Source organism: Triturus cristatus, chromosome 4_1, assembly GCF_964204655.1.
Source record: "Triturus cristatus chromosome 4_1, aTriCri1.1, whole genome shotgun sequence".
NCBI classification, from domain to species: domain Eukaryota; kingdom Metazoa; phylum Chordata; class Amphibia; order Caudata; family Salamandridae; genus Triturus; species Triturus cristatus.
The window spans coordinates 718,138,571-718,159,499 of NC_140585.1; positions in this window are offsets into that span (position 1 = coordinate 718,138,571).

The window sequence follows — 20,929 nt, forward strand, 5'->3', positions numbered from 1 at the left end:
TAAGTCACTGGAACAGTGCAAGGGGAGTGACAGGATGCTTGCTGGAAGTACATGGATACTGACTTGGGAATTGAAGCTGTTAAAGACAAGTGTAGAGTATGTTAGAAGACTGCATGCATACTGCATAGACATTTGAAGCAGTCTATGTGGTAATGTATGGTTCACTACATGAGTACCAGGAAACTGAATCATTAGACTACTGCTAGGAGAGTGCCTGGGTAAAACTTCTAAGTTTTTCAGTTTTGGCGCAGTAAAGAGATTAGTACATAGTACTGGATCAGTCACTGGATGAGTGCAAGATGAGTGACAGGATGTTTATTGAAGTATATAGATACTGACTAGTTAATTAAAGAAATGAAAGACAAGTGTGTGGGTGACTAGAGGCCTGTATGCATACTGGATAGGGGTTTGAGACTGTCCATGTTGTAAGGCCTGGCTCGCTGCATGAGTACTTGGATACTGACTGAATGATTAGAGTACTGCAAAGAGAGTGCCTGACTGAATTTATAAGTGTTTGGGTTTTGGCGCAGTGAATGGTTTAGTACATGGTGCTGAATGGGTCACTAGAGGAGTACATGGGGAGTGACAGGGTGTTTGCTTGAAGTGTATGGATACTGACTGTGGAATTAAAGGTGTGAAAGAGAACTGTGTAGATGGTTAGAGACCTGCATGCATAGTGGATAAGCATTTGAATCAATACATGTGGTATGGCCTGCCTCACTCCGTTACTACTTCAATATTAACTGAATGTTTACAGTATTGCAAGGTCAGTTCCTGGGTGAATACATTAGCAATGACTGCCTTCTAATTCTACCAAACTTGAGAACAGGAAAGTTTTTACGCAGTTATGCGTATTCAAAGACATGAAGCACCCAAATGCACACAGACTCACAGTGTGATTCTAGACAAGCAACATTATCCCTAGGAGTTTACCAAAACTCATTCACTACTGTGAAAGAGGTAAGGGGATTGCACACAATCTACATATTTCAGTACTGCAATTTACTGTCAATGCCTGACTCATTTTATCAATGCATAAGCAATGACTGGCTTCTAATGCTACTAAAACTTGACAACATGACAGGTTTTAAAATAGGTATCTGTCAGCAAATACATGATGTTACCAAATGCTTCTCTCACAGTGGTTCCCAAATGCACACAGACTCACAGTGTGATTCTAGACAAGCAACACTATCACAAGGAGTTTACCAAATCTCATTCACTACTGTGGAAGGGGTAAGGTGACTGCACACAATCTACATATATTTAAGGACTGCACTTTAGTGTCAAAGCCTGACTCATTTAATCAAAGCATAAGCAAAGACTGGCTTCTAATGCCACTAACACTTGACAACAAGACAGGTTTTAAGACAGTTATCTGTCAGCAAATACACGATGTTACCAAATGCTTCTCTCACAATCCTTACCCAAATGCACACAGACGCACAGTGTGAATTTAGACAAGCAACACTATCCTAGGAGTTTACCACAACTCGTTCACTAGTCTGGAAGGGGTAAGGGTACTGCACACAATCTACATATTTAAGTACTGCACTTTAGTGTCAAAGCCTGACTCATTTTATAAATGCATAAGCAAAGACTGGCTTCTAATGCTACTAAAACTTGACAACATGACAGGTTTTAAAACAGTTATCTGTCAGCAAATACATGATGTTACCAAATGCTTCTCTCACAGTGCTTCCCAAATGCACACAGACTCACAGTGTGATTCTAGACAAGCAACACTATCCCTAGGAGTTTACCAAAACTCATTCACTACTGTGGAAGGGGTAAGGGGACTGCACACAATCTACATATTTCAGTACTGCACTTTAGAGTCAAAGCCTGACTCATTTTATCAATGCATAAGCAAAGACTGGCTTCTAATGCTACCAAAACTTGACAAGACAGGTTTTAAAACAATTATCTGTCAGCAAATACACCATGTTACCAAATGCTTCTCTCACAATCCTTACCCAAATGCACACAGACTCACAGTGTGATTCTAGACAAGTAACACTATCACTAGGAGTTTACCAAAACTCATTCACTACTATAGAAGGGGTAAGGGGACTGCACACAATCTACATATTTAAGTACTGCACTTTAGTGTCAAAGCCTAACTCATGTTATCAATGCATAAGCAAAGACTGGCTGTCTAATGCTACTAAAACTAGACAACAGGGCAGGTTTTAAAACAGTTATCTGTCAGCAAATACATGATGTTACCAAATGCTTCTCTCACAGTGGTTCCCAAATGCACACAGACTCACAGTGTGATTCTAGACAAGCAAAACTATCACTAGAAGTTTACCAAAACTCATTCACTACTATGGAAGGGGTAAGGGGACTGCACACAATCTACATATGTAAGTACTGCACTTTAGTGTCAAAGCCTGACTCATTTTATCAATGCACAAGCAAAGACTGGCTTTTTTACCAAATGCTTCTCTCACAATGCTTACCCAAATACACACAGACTCACAGTGTGATTGTAGACAGACAACTATCCCTTGTACAAAACACATTTACTAGTCTACAAGATCTAAGGTGACTGCACACATTGCAGAAAATCTACTACTAGAGATTAGTACCAAAATGTTTCTCTCAAAATGATTCCTAAATGCACACAGACTCACTGTGTGATCCTAGACAAACAACACTATCCTTTGCACTATACCAAAACACATTTCTTAATCTACGAATACTACATTTTAGTGTAGAAACATGACTCATTTTGCAAATTTATAAACAATAACTGATTTCTAAATGTACCAAAATATAAAAACAGCACAGTTATCTGTCTGCAAACACATGAAAAACACAAATGCTTATCACAGAATGATTTCTACATGCACACACACTGTCAATAAGATTGTAGACAAAAAAAAGTACTCCCTGCACTTTACCAGGAGAAATACATTATTCTGATTAAAATCAAAATAGACCACATACATCCCCATACAATTAAATAACTCACCTTTCAAGTTGTTTTGTAGATTAAGAAGTATATCAGTCACACACCAGATTTTCATATACAGAATCCCTGCAATGTGCACCTGTCAGCAAAACCAAAGAATGGCAAAGTTGTCCTCTCATTTTCCACACATATACATGTAAACATCAAATCACATTCGTTCCCACATAAATTCAAAAGCAAACACACATTTCTATTGGTTAAACATTTTAACCCTTTCCAAATGACATACATTTGAACCCTACCCCCAATCTGCCTTCTGCCTGTTACCATAGAAACAGGTCATGGAACACTGAACTGAGCACACAGGTCACAAGTTCAGCACACAATGTTGCTAATCAAAACAGCAAGTGTGCTTGACTTTTCAACATATCAGCTTATCATATATAATGTTCCTTTCAATCACTTTTTGTTAACCAAAAAGAATCATGCGTTTAAAAAACAGAAACATGCACCCTACCTTTCAGTAAAGAAGGTTGTCAAGCAATCAATGATTTCTTGTTTTTTTCAAAACTGCATCTTAGCCACCATTTTAGAAAAATCTTACTTTTTAAACTGCCATTTCATTTATAGAGACCATCTGAGTGCATCCAGACCTCCCTTCAAGATGCTTAGAGTGTGGATTGTGGGACACAGCTATATTTTCTGGAGCCAAAGGTATGCAGAAAACAAAGGCATTCACAAAGACCTAGGTTTGCCAAATGTAGACATTAAATGGATTGGACAGAGAGGGTTAAAGTGGCACCGATTAATGCCATTGGTAAAATCCTTTATGCATATCCAACACCCCGACCTCATAATAGTGCACTGTGGTGGCAATGACCTAGGCACTTTGACTGGGGTAGGTCTGGAAATGCTTATGAAGGACACCTTTGCAGAATTTATTTCACTTTTTCCCAAAACTGCCTTTGTGCAGAAATGGAACTGCTCCAATCATTTTTGTCCACAAATTGAGAAAGCTAGGACACATGTGAATAAATCTGTTTCTGCTTTTCTCCGAGAGTATAGAATGGGGTCCATTTACAATAACAATCTGCGCTTTCATATGCAAGAGATGTATAGGAGAGATGGAGTACACTTTACTGATGAAGGAAACAGAGTCTTCCTCAACAACTTTAGACTCTGTATAGGTACTTACTTATAAGTACCAAAAACTCCCAATGAACACAACGGCTCTTTTTAGAGCCACTCAAGAACAAAACACTTAAGCTTGATGTTTATCTCCCAAAAATTTCATTATTTTTCCCTTGGATCCGCGCACCCAACGCGTTAGGAACCGCGCACCCTGCGTGCATTTTGCCGTTTAAAATTAAAAAAAAGGGGGCACCAGGGGGTCCTTCTGGGACCCCCTAAGCAACACTAGAGGGTCAGAGTATTTCTACCCTGCCCCCTTTACATCTTTCACACACTTATTTACCTTACGTAATCAGCCTCGCTTCTACCGAGGCACAAAATGGCTGCCAACAGTTCCTGGTTTCGAATGTAGACAGACACTTGACAGCCAATTAGCATTCAGCGCATGATCGGGAGGGTGCGCGCACGGTTTGGGGAGGGTCAGCTTAGGGTGCGCATAGGGTACGCGGATCCTCCGAGGCCATAGATATATCTATCTTTTTTAGTCTAATTTTCTCAGGAACTACTGAACGGATTTACACCATTTATGCAAAAGGCACGAGTCTGAACTGAGGACTACCTCTTTGCCTAATTTGGTGTAATTCCGTACAGCAGTTCGGGCTGTAGCTGCGTCAACAGGTCCTATGGGAAATTGTATGGGGAAAACGCATTTTGGGCCCCCGCTTGACGGTTCACCTCGAAACTTTCAGGATAGGAGCGGACCAGAGCTGGCCAAAAGTTTGGAAAATTTTGTGAAGATTTGTCAACGGGCGCCAGACTTATTGGGATTAGAATGTTGCGGATTTCCTATGGAAAATAGGTCCTAACTATAACCACCTACTGGTGACTGCCAGTAGGTAATATATATATATATATATATATATATATATATATATATATATATATTCACTGAAAAAACCATAGGTTTCACACATGTTATAGTTAGCGGAAATTTTACTGATAAAAAACCAATGAAATTCCCCCGTTATAGTTAGTGCAGGCAACTATAACTCACGCGACCGCAATCTTCTGCTGATGCTAATACTGTATTTAGACACTTATTTGCCCATGTCTTCTTCCATACATTTTTAGCTATACATATATTACAAATATTTTTTTTTCATAAAGACACATATGTCATCAGCAGAAGATTGCGGTCGCGTGAGTTATAGTTGCCTGCACTAACTATAACGGGGGAATTTCATTGGTTTTTTATCAGTAAAATTTCCGCTAACTATAACATGTGTGAAACCTATGGTTTTTTCAGTGAATTTGCAAGGTTTTTTAAATGCTAATTCCTAACTATAACATGTGTGAAACCTATGGTTTTTTCAGTGAATTTGTACGTTTTTTTAAATGCTAAGTTACTTTACGCCATTCGTGGCGTGCGCACCCACTTAACGCAGTTCGTTCCGTGCGTGCACGGTGCGCTTCGCGCACCGTGCACGCACAGTGAGCACGCGAAGCGCTTCGCGCACCGCGCGCCCACTTTACGCAGTTAGTGCCCACGTTACGCTAGATGGGCCATGTGCGCACATGGAGGACATATGATGCATTTCGTTTTGAAAGGTAATATTTTAATTTTTCGTAATTTTTATAAGCCATGCACAAATGGTGCCCTTCGGGCACCATTTGCACACGGGGTGGACAGAGTGTGGATAATTTTTTTAAAAAAAAATATTATAGTTTATCTCATCTGTTATAAGCCATGCACAATTGGTGGCCTTCGGCCACCAATTGCACACAGGGTGGGGAGAGTGTGGATAATTTTTTTTTTTATATCATTTTTTACCGTACGCATACGGTAAGCGTAATCGGCGAAATTAGCGAAAAAAAAAAATTCAGTTTTTGGCCTTGGGGGATCTTTGGGGACTCCCTCAACATGGCTATGTGTGTGGGAGCTGTCTAAACAGCCCCTTTACATGTTTTTGTGCTTTGTATTTTCATCATCACTCTCAGTGCGAGAGAGAAAATGGCGGCAGCCGCTTCCTGGTTTCGGCCGATTCGAATGTTTACTAAGATCTAAGAGCCAATCAGAATCGCGCTCGCGCACGCCACCGTACGCGTACGGTAAGCGTACCGTAAGCGCACCGTAAGCTGGCTCAGATATATATATTGATTTAAAGGCTATTTTCTCAGAATCTACTGAACAGATTTACAGCAAACCTACAAAAGGCACTTCCTTGACCTGAGGACTACCTCTCTGCCAAATTTCAAGTAATTCTGTTCAGCCGTTCGGGCTGTAGCCCTGTCTAAAGGTCCTATGGAAAAATGCATGGGAAAAACGCGTTTTGGGACCCCCCTTTTATCTCAGCCCCCGCTTGACGAATCCCCCTGAGACTTTCAGGGTAGGAGCGGAGTGTAGCGCCCCACCTATTTTGAAAAATTCGCGAGGATTCGTCGACCGGCGCCAAAGTTATTCAAAATAGAATGTTGCGGATTTCCTATGGAAACGTAGTCCTAACTATAACTACCTACTGGCGACCGCCAGTAGGTAATATATATATATATATATATATATATATATATATATATATATATATATATATTCACTGAAAAAACCATAGGTTTTAGGCACGTTATAGTTAGGAATTAGCATTTAAAAAACCTTTGAAATTCACTGAAAAAACCATAGGTTTCAGGGGCGTGATAGTTAGCTGGACTTTTCACTCGTACAAAACCATTGAAATTCCCCCGTTATAGTTAGTTCAGCTATAACTTTTTCAGTGAATTTCAAAGGTTTTTTAAATGCTAATTTCTAACTATGCCTACAGAGATAGGACATGTGAAGAAAGAAGAAAAAACGCACAGAAAGAAAAAAAAGAAATGCAGAAAGAAGCAACAGAAGTCCTCAAAGACGAAGAAAAGTGCAGGAAGAAGGATTACGTGCAGAAAGAACAAACAGAAGAGCAGAAAGAAGCCTTGTTGCAAAATTATCCTGTACCCTCAACTTTTTCAGACAGATACTGGTGGTAACTGAGTCTGACTAACAAGTCCTAGAGCCAGTGCTATATTAAAAGACACTCAGAATACAGTGAAACTGATGAATACAGGCCCCAGCTAGGCCCGCAAAGCACAAGGGTTCGCTCTCCTGTAACGGAATCTATAAGGAAGTTGGCACGGAAACTGCAAAGTACAAAAACAACGTTTATTAACCCTTAAGGGTGGTCCTACAATCCACACAACACTCTTCAGTATTGCATGGAGTAGCACACAGAACATCCGTACACAGTCCCCTTTTATACACAACAGAGGGGCTCATAGTGGGTGGATACAACGTAAGGCCGAAGAACATTACCATTTTTGGTCATTCTCGATACAGAATCAATACATGGGCGGAGCCAACACACTCCTTGAGCCCGCGAAACACATGGTCAAGCAAGGCTAATTATAACAGATGTGGTCAAGTCTGGGCATGCGCCAGATGGACAAGAGAGAGCTATTTATAAACTGTTGCTAGGCAGATTACAAGAGCAACTAACACAGAGGTCGGACTCTCCTCGTGGTGAACACATGGCAGCATGCCAATACAAAATGGAGTCCGGACTTCGGTCAACATAACGAAGGAAACATGATCTAAAGGGAAAGCATTAATGTTTTCAGTAAATGCTTAATCACATTCTGCCTTAATTTACAACAGACGACCCTTTCAGCATTTACTGAAGACATCCGGTTTCCAAGAATAATCATCATATATATCAATTATCATCATTCCCTTAACCTCTTTAGCTAGACCCTTCTGGCAAGCAATATCGGCAATAGCTTTCTTATCTGGAATGCAGAATGAAATGCATACGGAACAGCACAATGGTCCACATTGAATACACATACAGAAAAGGAACAGAACTGCTAAAATAATGCAGAGACCAGTTAAGACCTTCCATCCCCAGGCAGTAACCAACGCCCAAAACCATCCAGAAAAGGACCAAGTGCCGTTTTCTGTGTGGATTTCAGCTGCTATTTTATGCAGCTTGTTAATGGCGTTATAAACGGATGGCGTATGATCAGGGATGAACACACAGCAGCTACTTCCAATAATTTTACAGGCTCTACCTCGATCAGCTAGCATTACATCCAATACCATACGATTCTGCAATGCAACAATCCTAGTTATTTGTAATTCTTCCGTAAGATTCCCAAGAGCGGCAGCAGTCTGATTTGTCACAGCTTCTACCACTCTTGTCAATCTTCGGATCTTCCTACTGTTCAAAGCGGCTCCAACAAAGAAAAACAGTCCTAAGTTAAAATCAATATACTGTTGCAAGCTGGTATCGGTCTGATCCACATCATCAATTGATAGAGTACGTTTATATCTATTTACAGTCACATTATTCAACAGTTTCAAATCCTTATGATATGACGCAGGTGCTAAGAATACAGGAGGTAATAGGAATGATACATAGCATACCCCAGACCACCCAGCCGGCAAACGGTAATAACCTTTATTTCCACATACAAAGTAGGTATTATGGGATGCTAGGAAAGTACTATTATTCAGCCCGTCGATGTTCAGTACAGTTATACAATCACTGACACCAACAGGGATGAAACCCACACTCTGGACACACAGGTCCGCTTGGGCTTGAGCCACTTGGATCACAAATTTGTCCTTCCCCGCAGTGTCTCTGGTGTTCGTGAAGATATAGGGAATGGATTCATTGTCCGGTCGGTACTCTTCCCATTCCCAAATTGTCCCATTTGCTTGTGGATATCCATTTTTGTCCTGATGACATTCTTTATTGAGTCTGAAAAGCAATCGTCCCACTGTCGGTTTCCGAGTGGCAAAAAGCAAAGTGTACCATGCTCTACAAGAGCCATTATGAGAGAAAGGAAGTGGTATGAATGGCGTACCTCCTTTCTTCTGATGGGCTGGCATCATCCCACATATCCAACAGTTCGTAGCGTTCGTAGCAACGTGGGTGTGATGCAGCATCTGAATGAAAGTGTTATTCAAATAAGATTGTCGATGCTTCAACTCTTGATATGGCAATGTATAAAAGTAGTGCTCCGCAGGCACTGGAGTCGTCAACACAAGTGTCTTTCGAGCAGGAGTTGCCTCCTCCACAAACCATGTGGTTATACCAACGATAGCTACTGTTAGCATGAACCCCAACGCACAAAGGATTTTCTTCTTCTCCATGTCAAAAGAAACAATACCCTGATATCTTCCTGAAACTAAAAAGTCTGTCAGAACTCTTCCCCTTGGGCAGCGGTTGATTTCTTCACCAGCGGGCCAAGACGGGTGTCGCTACACTAATGCAGGGCTGATCCCCCCCCCTTGCCTCATCGGCTCTCCGTTTCACTAACCCAAGGGCCGTTCTGACAGTATGTCCCGGTACTGGAAACCTTACTTCCTTGGTCGAAGATGATATCGCCTTCCTCCAGAAGTCGTGTGGTCCGGAAAGAGCTCCTCAGTGTTGTTTGGCTTCGCAGCACGGCCTGTCTCTGCTGCTAGGATTTCTCGTTGATCGGTCAGCACGGCAGACTCCACCAATCCGGGCGGTACCTTTCGACAGTGTAAGGAATGGATCCAATTCTTCCTGTTCGAGACTCGCACTGCCGTCCTTGTTGCAAGGAGAACTTGCTCAGGTCCGACCCATCTCGGCTCCAAACTGTTCGTTCTGTCGAAGACCTTCACCATGACATGATCCCCAGGCCGGAGACCATGTCCTTCGCCGGTGGACCGATCAGGGAGCGCTTCTCGGACCTGTTGATGAATAGAAACCAAGTTATCCGTTAACTGTGCCAGATAATCGCTCATCATTACACAAGGTACATCATACACAGCCTTAGGCCTTGGTGGACCCCAAATGTTCATTGGGCGTCCGAATACTATTTCGTATGGCGTAAGGCCGGTTCGAGAATGTGGCACTGACCTAATTGACAATAACGCCAGTGGCAGGGCGTCTGGCCAAGTCAAAGACGTTGAAGCTTGGATTTTGGCGATCTTAAGCTTCAGTGTACCGTTATATTTCTCGACTAGTCCTGCAGACTGGGGGTGGAATACGGCGTGGAACTTCTGGGTGATGCCTAGGCCCTTCAAGACATATTTTATAACATCCGCTACAAAGTGAGGGCCATTATCACTCCACAGAAGTCTACAGACGCCGTATCGAGGGAAAAACTCTTTTAGCAGTAGCTTCGCCGTGGTCATTGCAGTATTGTCTTTCGTAGGGTACGCCTCAACCCATTTACTGAAAGCGCAAACCACTACTAGAACATACTTCAAATTGTTACAGCGCTCAAGCTGGATGTAATCCATCTGCAGAACCTCAAAGGGTGCAGTGGGCGTCGCAAATCCTCCTGCTGGAGTTCGAGTGCCTTTCCCTGGGTTATACTTCAGACAGATCATACAGGTCTGCACCACCCTCTTTGCTGTGCTAGCAATCTCTGGATGCTCCCAGACTTGGGTAAGCAATTTCACAATTGCGGAAGCTCCAACATGTGCTAGCCCATGTGCCATTTGAACCATAGGTTGTACGAAAGCCGTGGGTAACTTCCATCTATCCATCTGCTTATTTCTCCAACAGCCCTCATCATCCAACTCTCCCTCGCTAGCCCATTGCTCCCGCTCTTTATCAGAAGCGGTCCTTTGCATTTCTCGCACTTCCTCCTTCGCATCACGCCATCTTTCCACCTGTGACTTTACTACATACATGGCAGTAGCGCCGGGCTGCATCGCAGTCTCCCGTGCTACTCGGTCTGCTAACGCATTCCCTTCTCCAACTTTATCAACTACTTTCCTATGGGCACTACACTTAACAATGGCAATTTTCTTCGGGTATGTCAATGCGGTTAAGAGATTGTGGACTAACTCCCCATGCATTATCTGTACCCCATGTGACGTTAAGAACCCTCTCTCCTTCCAGAGTAGGCCGAAATCGTGCGCTACTCCGAAGGCATAGCGGCTATCTGTGTAAACATTCACACACAATCCTGTACTGAGCTCACATGCTCGTGTTAAGGCTATCAGTTCCGCTGCTTGAGCTGATTTCTGTGGTATGCGTGCTGTCTCCACTATCGTGTGTAATGTGGTAATTGCATACGCTGCTGAAGTCGTACCATCTGGTAGCTTCAGGCATGATCCGTCTACCCACAACTCTCCATCTACCTCTGAAAAGGGCGTATCCTGGAGATCAATACGACCCTTTGTTTGTTCCTCAGTCACAAGAATACAATCATGCGCTTTCTGCGCCTCAGGCTGGGTCTCGGGGTATGGCAACAATGTGGCCGGGTTTAATGTCACGCACCTCTTTAACGTAATATGAGGAGCCAAAAGCGTCAGCTCATATCCCGTTAAACGGGCACTGGTCAAATGCTGCGTCTTTGTTTGATTAAGCAGGGCATCCACAGCATGGGGAACTAACACCAACAATTTATGGGACAACACAATTCCTTCACTTTGGCGTATTGACACAGCTGTCGCCGCTACCGAGCGAAAACACCCTGATAATGCTCGGGCGACAGGATCAAGCACAGCCGAAAAGTATGCACAAGGGCGCTGCTTGTCGCCGTGCATCTGTACTAAGACTGACAATGCACATCCATCTTTCTCATGCACATACAACGAAAAGGGTTTTGCATAATCAGGGGTCCCTAACACTGGTGCTGAACAAAGGGCCTGTCTCAATTGCTGAAACGCAGCATCACACTCATCTGACCAGGGGATCGGAATGGGCGTGTCTTTTGTCAGGAGAGCTAGTAATGGCTTGGCTATGTGTGAAAACCCCAATATCCACTGTCTACAAAAAGAAACAAGACCCAAAAATGCACGCACATCCTTCTGCATGGATGGTCTCGGTGTGTCCAAAATTACTTGGATACGATCTGGTGTGAGTGCACGCCCCTCCTTAGACAAAAGGTGACCTAAATAAGTCACCTTTGGTCTACAGAATTGCAATTTCTTCCTAGCCACTTTATGATTGTGGGATGCTAAAAAGGAAAGGAGGGATAACGTGCTCTTTTCACACAACTCCAGGGTGTCAGCCGCCAACAAGATGTCGTCGACATATTGAATGAGGGCGACCCCCTCGAGTAAAACAAAGGAATCCAACTGTCGTTTCAAAGCCTGACTGTAAATACTAGGGCTTTCTGTATAGCCTTGGGGAATTCTACAAAAACGATAAGATCTATTGTTTAATGTGAACCCAAAAAGAAATCGGCTATCAGGGTGAATGGGAATGGAAAAGAAGGCATTTTTCAAATCAATCACTGAAAACATGGTCGCCGTAGGCGGGACCAAGGTAAGCAACGTCGTGATATCAGAAACCACCGGGTACTGAGGTATCACGATCTTGTTTACCTCCCTCAAATCAATTATGAACCGATAGACCTTTGCATCCGTGTCCTTTTTCAAAATTGGGAGAATCGGACTGTTACAGATATTATAGGGAACTTCTTCCACTACCCCTACTGCTATCAAGTCTTGCACAATCTGTATGAGAGCCTCCTCGCCCTCCTGGGAAATACGATACTGCGGGAGGCGTGGTAGCACCGCCCCCTCCTGGACACTAATGTGGACCGGAGGAATCACCATTTGTCCCACATCTGTGTCCGAAGTCGCCCATAAAGCTCGGGGGAGGGTAGCCAACAATGCATCCTCTGATATCGTACACATCCGCCCAGACCTGGGATAGTTGTCATTTAAGATCACCCTCACACCCTCAGGGGAGCAGCGGATTGTAGCCCTAAAGTACTTTAACATATCAAGGCCCATAATGTTATCCGGTGTATATGGAGCAAGCAGAAACGGACAGGGCGCAGAAAAACAATCAACTTTAAATGCAAGGGGCTGTGAAAGAGGGCTTCGGGAGAGTGTACCGTCAAACCCTACCGATGTAACTATTGAGCCGGATGGGGGAGCCCCCGGAACCAAGTACCTAGACAATGCACTACGTGTCGCTCCTGTATCCACTAGGAACTGATCAGTAGAACCTAAAACCTCAGCCGATACATAAGGACCCGTCTGATCGACCGGCACCTCAACTGATTCGGACCCCCATCCAACGCATTCCTATGCATGCTGAGAATCATGATATCCCGATTGATCGATGTCCGATACATGATACTGGTGCTGGCGATCAAAAACATTTGAGCCATCTCGGTGCCGCCCGGCAGTATCGAAACGGACATTATCGTTAGGATTCCCTCTAAAGTTCGAGAAGCCCCCTCTACCTCTCGGGCCACCCGGAGTGTGCCCCTGACGCGAAGCACGCAACGCTGGGCAATCCCTGGCCCAATGGCCCAACTGCTTGCAGTACGCACACTGGTTCCTATTCAAATCAGATCGGCCCGAAGGGGGACCATAAGATCCGCCCCTTCCTCTATTATTATTACCCCGTCGGGGCGGGCCATATACTTGTGCTAACATCACCTTGGTTTTGAGATCTTTCGATTTCTTCTCCTCCTGGCCCTTCGCCTCGTGCTCCTGACGCTCATAATACTGAGCGATAGTCAGAAGGGCCGTCGGTGTCGCGGAGGACCAAGAACTTTCACTCGCTTTTAACCGGGCCGCAACTGCCGGTAGCAGATTAGCCACATATTTGTCCGCGAAAAGGTGGCGGCCCGTGTCGTCAGTAAGCAACTGGCCACTAAAATCATGAAACGTCTCCTCAAAGCGCGTAAAGAAGTCCGCCACTGACTCGTCAGCTTTCTGTTTACATGCAGCTAACATATTCCAGTCAATCTTTTTAGGGGGGATAATCGTCTTCAACTTAGTCACAATAGCAGCAGGGAGATCTAAAATATTCTGGGGTGGTTTCTGTGCAGGCTTCCGTTCCCTATCCTCATCCTCAAGGTCAGCCCACCGGGCCTTAAAGGCAACCGCATCATCTACCTTTCGGACAGAGCGCCACGTATCCGGCGGTAGGATAAGGCCAAAGAACAGGTCTATATCCGCTAAAGTCATAATACAAGAATTCAAGGCCCCCTCGACTTCTTCATAAAAGGCCGCTGGATTCTTGCGGGGGTCAGGCAACGCATTCTTTAATGCCATAACATCGGCCCTATGCCATGGAGTGTAAACCCAATTATATACGAAATATCCCCTTGCATCGGCAGAGTTAATATCCGAGCTAGTCCCTGCTCCCTTAGGAGGAACATACAAAGGCGCCGCCTCTCGCATTGGTTTAGCATGCACTATGTCATCCTTATCTGACTGGGAGGTAGATGGGTAGCCCCCTGCTGCAGACGAATCCGACTGCTTCTCCTCCTCCGTTTGTTGGCGTGCTTTCTCTCTAAGGGCCAGCACCTCGTCCCGTAAAGCGAACAGCCGCCGAGCCGCCTCAGGAGCCTTAGGGGGAGAAAAAACACCATTACGTAATGCTCCGGCATCCGAAGACACTTCGTCAGGCTCAAGGACACTAGAATATTTTCGGAAAGCAGCAATTACTTCATCTGCGAAATGAGACAGAAAGTACACCCTCTCTCTATCTTGCCACGACCCCCAAGTATGGAACAACTCCTCCTTAGATATCTTGCCCTTCCGAAGCTCAGCCATATGCTCGGCCGATAACATGGACCGTGTGTCTACCTTACCCGGAGCCGGGCCAGAATCTTGCGGCCGCGGAGCAGATGCGCCAACATAAGGGGGCGGAGAGCGATCTAGTAAATAAAAATCATCATCAGGATTATTAAGGACAGGATAAAGTGGCTGGCGAACAACATATTGACCCGAGACCTGTAGCCTACGCTCTTTCTCTTGTCTGTCCGTGTGCTCTGTGTCCTCCCGACGCTTCGCTTCCTGCGCTCGCACATGGTCATTCTTCCGTTGCTCTTTATCAAACAGCGCTTTCTCACGTTTCTCTCGCTCACGCACTTCCTTCACCCATAATCGCACACACTCAAACATATCCTGACGAGCACGTCGCTTACACATACACTGTTCCACATACTCAATCTTACGTATATCAAACGATCCATACAAAGGCCATCGCAACTCAGGATCCTTCCTCGTGTATTTCCTCCATAGCGTGCTGTACATTATGGAAGAAAGACCATGCTTCACATACATATCCCTACTAGGAGTCCCCTCTGGGGGAGCTGGAGCAGATTCCTCGAGGTTCAACCGGTTACCCAAACAGCAGCACCACTTACGGAGTGCGCTAAAAGCAGGCATGCTAGGAATAATGCAAAATATGCAATATTATAAGGAAAAATGGCACTTAATCGTTGCGCCGTTCAAAGTTTACACAGCTCCTGGAGAAATTTCTCCACATTACCTGCCTATATGTGTTGCAACGCATATATTTTCACAAAGACAAATTCAAAATATGACTAGTCATCATCAATCAAACTCAAATAGCCAACCCAGGCTTCAAAAACTCGGAGCAAGTACCGTACAACGGTTCTTACCAATCAAGAGTCCAGATTCCAACTGCCAAGCTCCACAATCGCCCAAACGGCTCTCACGGCAGGACCGACAGAAGAGGTCTCAGTCGATGACCGGCGCCACCCAGACGGTCAGCTCGGAAGGGAAGGAAGAAAAACCTCGGGATGCCAGGGCTAAGACGCCGCTGGCAGTGATCACGTCCCCGGCCAAACTCCTCACCTTCGTCGCGACCAGTCCTTCGAGCATCAGAGTCGCCGATGAGCCCCACGTGACGGGCGCCAATTGATGAATACAGGCCCCAGCTAGGCCCGCAAAGCACAAGGGTTCGCTCTCCTGTAACGGAATCTATAAGGAAGTTGGCACGGAAACTGCAAAGTACAAAAACAACGTTTATTAACCCTTAAGGGTGGTCCTACAATCCACACAACACTCTTCAGTATTGCATGGAGTAGCACACAGAACATCCGTACACAGTCCCCTTTTATACACAACAGAGGGGCTCATAGTGGGTGGATACAACGTAAGGCCGAAGAACATTACCATTTTTGGTCATTCTCGATACAGAATCAATACATGGGCGGAGCCAACACACTCCTTGAGCCCGCGAAACACATGGTCAAGCAAGGCTAATTATAACAGATGTGGTCAAGTCTGGGCATGCGCCAGATGGACAAGAGAGAGCTATTTATAAACTGTTGCTAGGCAGATTACAAGAGCAACTAACACAGAGGTCGGACTCTCCTCGTGGTGAACACATGGCAGCATGCCAATACAAAATGGAGTCCGGACTTCGGTCAACATAACGAAGGAAACATGATCTAAAGGGAAAGCATTAATGTTTTCAGTAAATGCTTAATCACATTCTGCCTTAATTTACAACAAAACCACCTACATACACTAGGGAACACTATGCGTTGGGATCACTGTGTGATCAGCATGACCTCCTCTGTAAGCCCCTAGTATATAATAGGGCAGGGGATTAAAACTACCTCTTAAAACACGCCACAGGGCGTGTTAGCACACGTCACCCCAGGCCCGTCCCCTCACTTCCCCACTGTGTAAACACGCCCTGTGGCTCTTTTAAGTTGGGAGATTAAGTCCCCTTGAATCCTGAGGGTCCCTAGGGTCCAACTAGACCACTAGGTACCTCGAGTAAGCGCCACAGAGCTGCGTTGCAGAGAGATGTAAAAAGGGACACGGCCTAGACCACCTCTCTGCAACGCAGCGCAGTGGTGCTTACTGGAAGCAACTGGTGGGCTAGTTGGCCCCCAGGGTCCCTCAGGATTGAAAGAGAATTATTTCCCCAACTTAAAACGCGCCACAGGGCGTGTTTGCACACGTCACCTCAGGCCCCGTCCCCTCCCTTCACCACTGTGTAAACGCGCCCTGTGGCCGTTCTAAGTTGAGAGATTAAGTTCCCTTGAAACCTAAGGGTTCCTAGGGTCAAACTAGCCCACTAGGTACCTCCAGTAAGCGCCACAGAGCTGTGTTGCATAGAGGTGTAAAAAGGGGCATGGCCTCAGAACACCTGTCTGCAACGCAGCTCCCTGGCGCATACTGGAGATACCTGTTGGGATAGTTGGCCCTCAGGGACCCTCAGTATTCAAGGGGAATTAATTCCCCAACTTACAACTGGCCAGGGGGCGCGCTTGCAGAGTGCTGCAAGGAGGGGGCGTGGCCTCCGGCGCGATGCCGGTCTTTTATTTATTTTATTTTTTAAGAAGGAGGGCTGTGTGGCCCCCCTTCTTTTTCTAATTTACTGGCCCTGGGGACCCCATCCCCCAGGGTCTGCAACCTAATTTGTTTTGTTGAAAAAAATTAAATTGGCCCTCCCAAGGTCTTAATCATCCCCGGGGACCCCAACCTCCGGGTCATGGCCTTTTTTTTTTTTATTCTGTCGGAGGGGGCTGCGTGGCCCCCCTCCTCAGGCCACTTATGGCCCCGGGGACCCCATCCCCCGGGGCCGGCCTTTGTTTTTTATTATTTACAAAAAATATATATTTATAGAAACACCTAGGACATGCTGGACAAACCATATGTACCTATCACCATGACGATTTGCGTGATATTCATTAAGAGGCGACTATGCATAGAATGAATCCACGTGGAATGTATTTACACCGCTAGTGAAGCTCTGACGTGTCTGACGACCCACCTTGCCTAATCCCGGCGTACCCGCCAGTGGGTACTCTCCAAGTAGACACCCTTGTCGTTTATTTATACAAACATGGATAGCTATTGACGGGCACATTTAATAAACACGCACACCAAGCCATTAAAAGGGCATTCAACAAAAATTCGACCAAACTATGCAAGAAACCCCCCTCACGGTTAATAAAATACACATCCACCACCGGATGTGTAATTTTTTTTATTTCACTCTCTGGAAAGGAGATGAATCTCACTTGAGAGTCACAGCGTGCTCCGGGCTGAGCCCAATGCTGTGTTACACCCACCAGTGCCCGCCGAGTGCCTCACACCTCTGTGTTGTATTCCACCAGCTAGTGCGTATGCTATGACACTCTCTAGCCCATGTGCACTGTAACACCACCCTGTGAATATGTCATGCCACACTTGCCTTCGCACGGGTTATATTGCCCTATCTAACGTGCCTTCCTTGATGCCTATGTTATAATGCACAGCGCTATGCCATACATATTACAATATGGGATCCATATCTTTGTCACAGTGCATATGCAACGTTACACTCCCCAGCACATATTTTATATCACAACTTTAGAGACTAGTTAGGTTGCACAACACTGCCCTGTGCATATTACACTCCAAGGCGCATATTGCATAGCACACGCTAGTGCCTGTGCTATCTCGCGCTCTCCAATGAATCTGTCATTGCGCACAATGTATTGCATATTATATTTCAAGCCCCGGTTAATCTTATATCACACTTTTTTGTGCATAGTTTATACCATATACTATATCTAGTTTTCATTTTCAATCGTGCTCTCAGGACTATGTTCTATATAACACTGCGTCCACCTACCCTTTTCACGGGCATTACATCATGCGATGGGGGTGGAGGGTCAAGGGGTGTTTCTGCCAAGTGACTCCGGAGTCACAGTCACAAACGTCCTCTTTTTCCTGAATAAAAGTGAGATTATGCTGCATACTTGTTCATATTTTAAGTAGTTCACACAGACACTCATTTTAAAAACAATAAAGTTCCTAATACCCACCTTCTCTGAACAGTTAGCTTGCTGCCCCATCCACCTCCTCCCTATCCTCTGTTGTCTAAATCCATGGACTAGCCTCCTCCCTCCTGCCATGCATGGTCTGATGTGCTGCCACTGCCCTCCATTTAGCATGATGTACCAGTCCAACCACCTGCCCTCCATTGCCCAATTCTATGGCCCATCATTGACCTCCCTCTTAGCCTCTGTGCTTAGCTTGCCGCCCCTATTCTCCTTCCCCCTGCCCTCCAATGTCTTTGTGCATGCCCCTGCTCCATCCTTTTTGCCCACCATGTACCATGGACCTGCCACTCCTATCTACTCTGAGTGTTCTGTTGAGCTGCCACTCCCCTCCCACCTGCCTAGCATTGTCAGATGACTGTAACTTGTCCCTGCCACCTCCACCCTGCCTGTCCACATGCCACGCCTCTATCCCCTTCCTCCTGTCCTCCAAGGTCCATTTTACTGCCACACCCTTCTGCCCTCCCTGGTGTGTTGTGCTGCAACTGCTCCTCCTGCCTGCCCCGCGCGGTCTGTTGAGAAGCCCCTTCCCCTGAACTCTCTTGTCTGTGCCAGGTCCTGACCCTCCCTTCTATCCTCCATGGTCCTTTGTGCATGCCCCTGCACCCTCCTTCCTGCCCATCATAGCCATTGTACTGCCACTAACCCTCCCGCTTGCCATGCATGGTCTTCTGTGCTGCCATGGCCCTTCCCACCTTCCCTGTGTGGTCAGCTAGCTGCCCCTGATCCCCTCCTACCTTCCCTCCATGGTCTGTGTGTATGCCATCATAGTCTCATTGTTGCTCTCCATGGTGTGTCTTGTTTCTAGTGCCCATCCTGCCTGACCTCCATGGTCATCTTGTGGCTCCTGCCCTGCCCCCTTGCCCCCAGCCCTCTGTTTCCATGTGCAGACCCCTATTCCCTCCCTCCTGGCTTGTCTGTTCCATTGTAATGCCCCTGATCCGTCCCTCCTGCCCTTTATGGTCTGTTATGCTGCAGCTTTCTCTCCTGTCTGTCCATTATGGACAGCTAGCTTCCATTGCCTCTTTCCCCTCTGTTCTCTGTTGTCCATGTGCATGGTCCTGTCCCCTCCCTATTGCTTTCTATGGATTGTTGTGCTGCACTCCCGTCCCGCATGCGCTGTGTGGTGTATTGTGCTGCTGCAAACCCTGATGCCTGGCCTGTAGGGTCAGTTTGGTACACCTCTCCATGTCCCTCCTGTCCTCTGTTATCAGAGTCCATGTCCCTACCCCAACTCCTCCTGCCTACCATGATCCAATGTACCATACTTGCGAACATTTTGAACTTGGTAAGAGGGAGATTGTGAAAAAAACTGGGGTATTGATTTTCCCCTTTGACTTACATTGAAAAAGAGGAGATTGTAGACAGGAGACAGATCACATAAAGCTCATTTGAGCTTAAAAACATTGGACGTTTCCTGACTGAAACAAGTCTGTTGGCATGTATGGTTGTACTACCACTGCCTCTTCCTTCTGCCCACAATGGTCTATTATATTGCCACAGCCTCTCTTGCCAGTCCTGTATTGTTGGTTTGTTGCCCCTGCCCCCCTTTCCACTGCCCTCCATAGTCTGTTGTGCTGCCACTGCCCTTCCTGCCTGCCCAATGTGGTAAAACTGTTGCCTCTGCACTCTCCTACCTGCCTTCAATTTTCAGAGTCCGTGCCCCTGCCTCTCAACAGTATCCCAATGAACAACTAGTTTGCCAACATTCTATATTTATAACAAAAGTGTGGAACGCCTGACGTCATCTTGATGTAATCAAAACTGTAATACCTAGAGTATTTCCTTTAGAAATTACATATATGAGAGGGTCTTATTTGCATCAAAATTATGGTTAGTGCTCTAAAAAACTAAAATGAGGACATATTTTCTGAGTTTTCAAATAGCGACCAAGAACTTTTAAATTATTTGTAATCTTTATGTTTTTTTATCCAGTTGACCACTTTATTAAATGTTGCACCTAGGGGAGAGGATATGGTGTTACTTCCAGAGCTGCAGACTTTGCAACTGGGGAACCAGGTTGGAGTTTCTGCTTCAGCTGAACATTCTGTGATTCTGGTCAAATCACTTGATCTCCCCATGTCTACAACCAAAATGAATTTGATCTTGTGTGATGTAACCAATGCTCATGTAAAGCACTCCAATACCTGACAAGTCTGCACTATATAAAACTGCAAATACACAAAAAATAAGTGTTTTGCACACTTCAGTCATTGAGCTACATGTGGGCTACATCTGGGTGATATTTGTGCTGCATTTGGGCTCTTTTGTCTCTGGTGGCCATCTTGGGAGATTTATTTG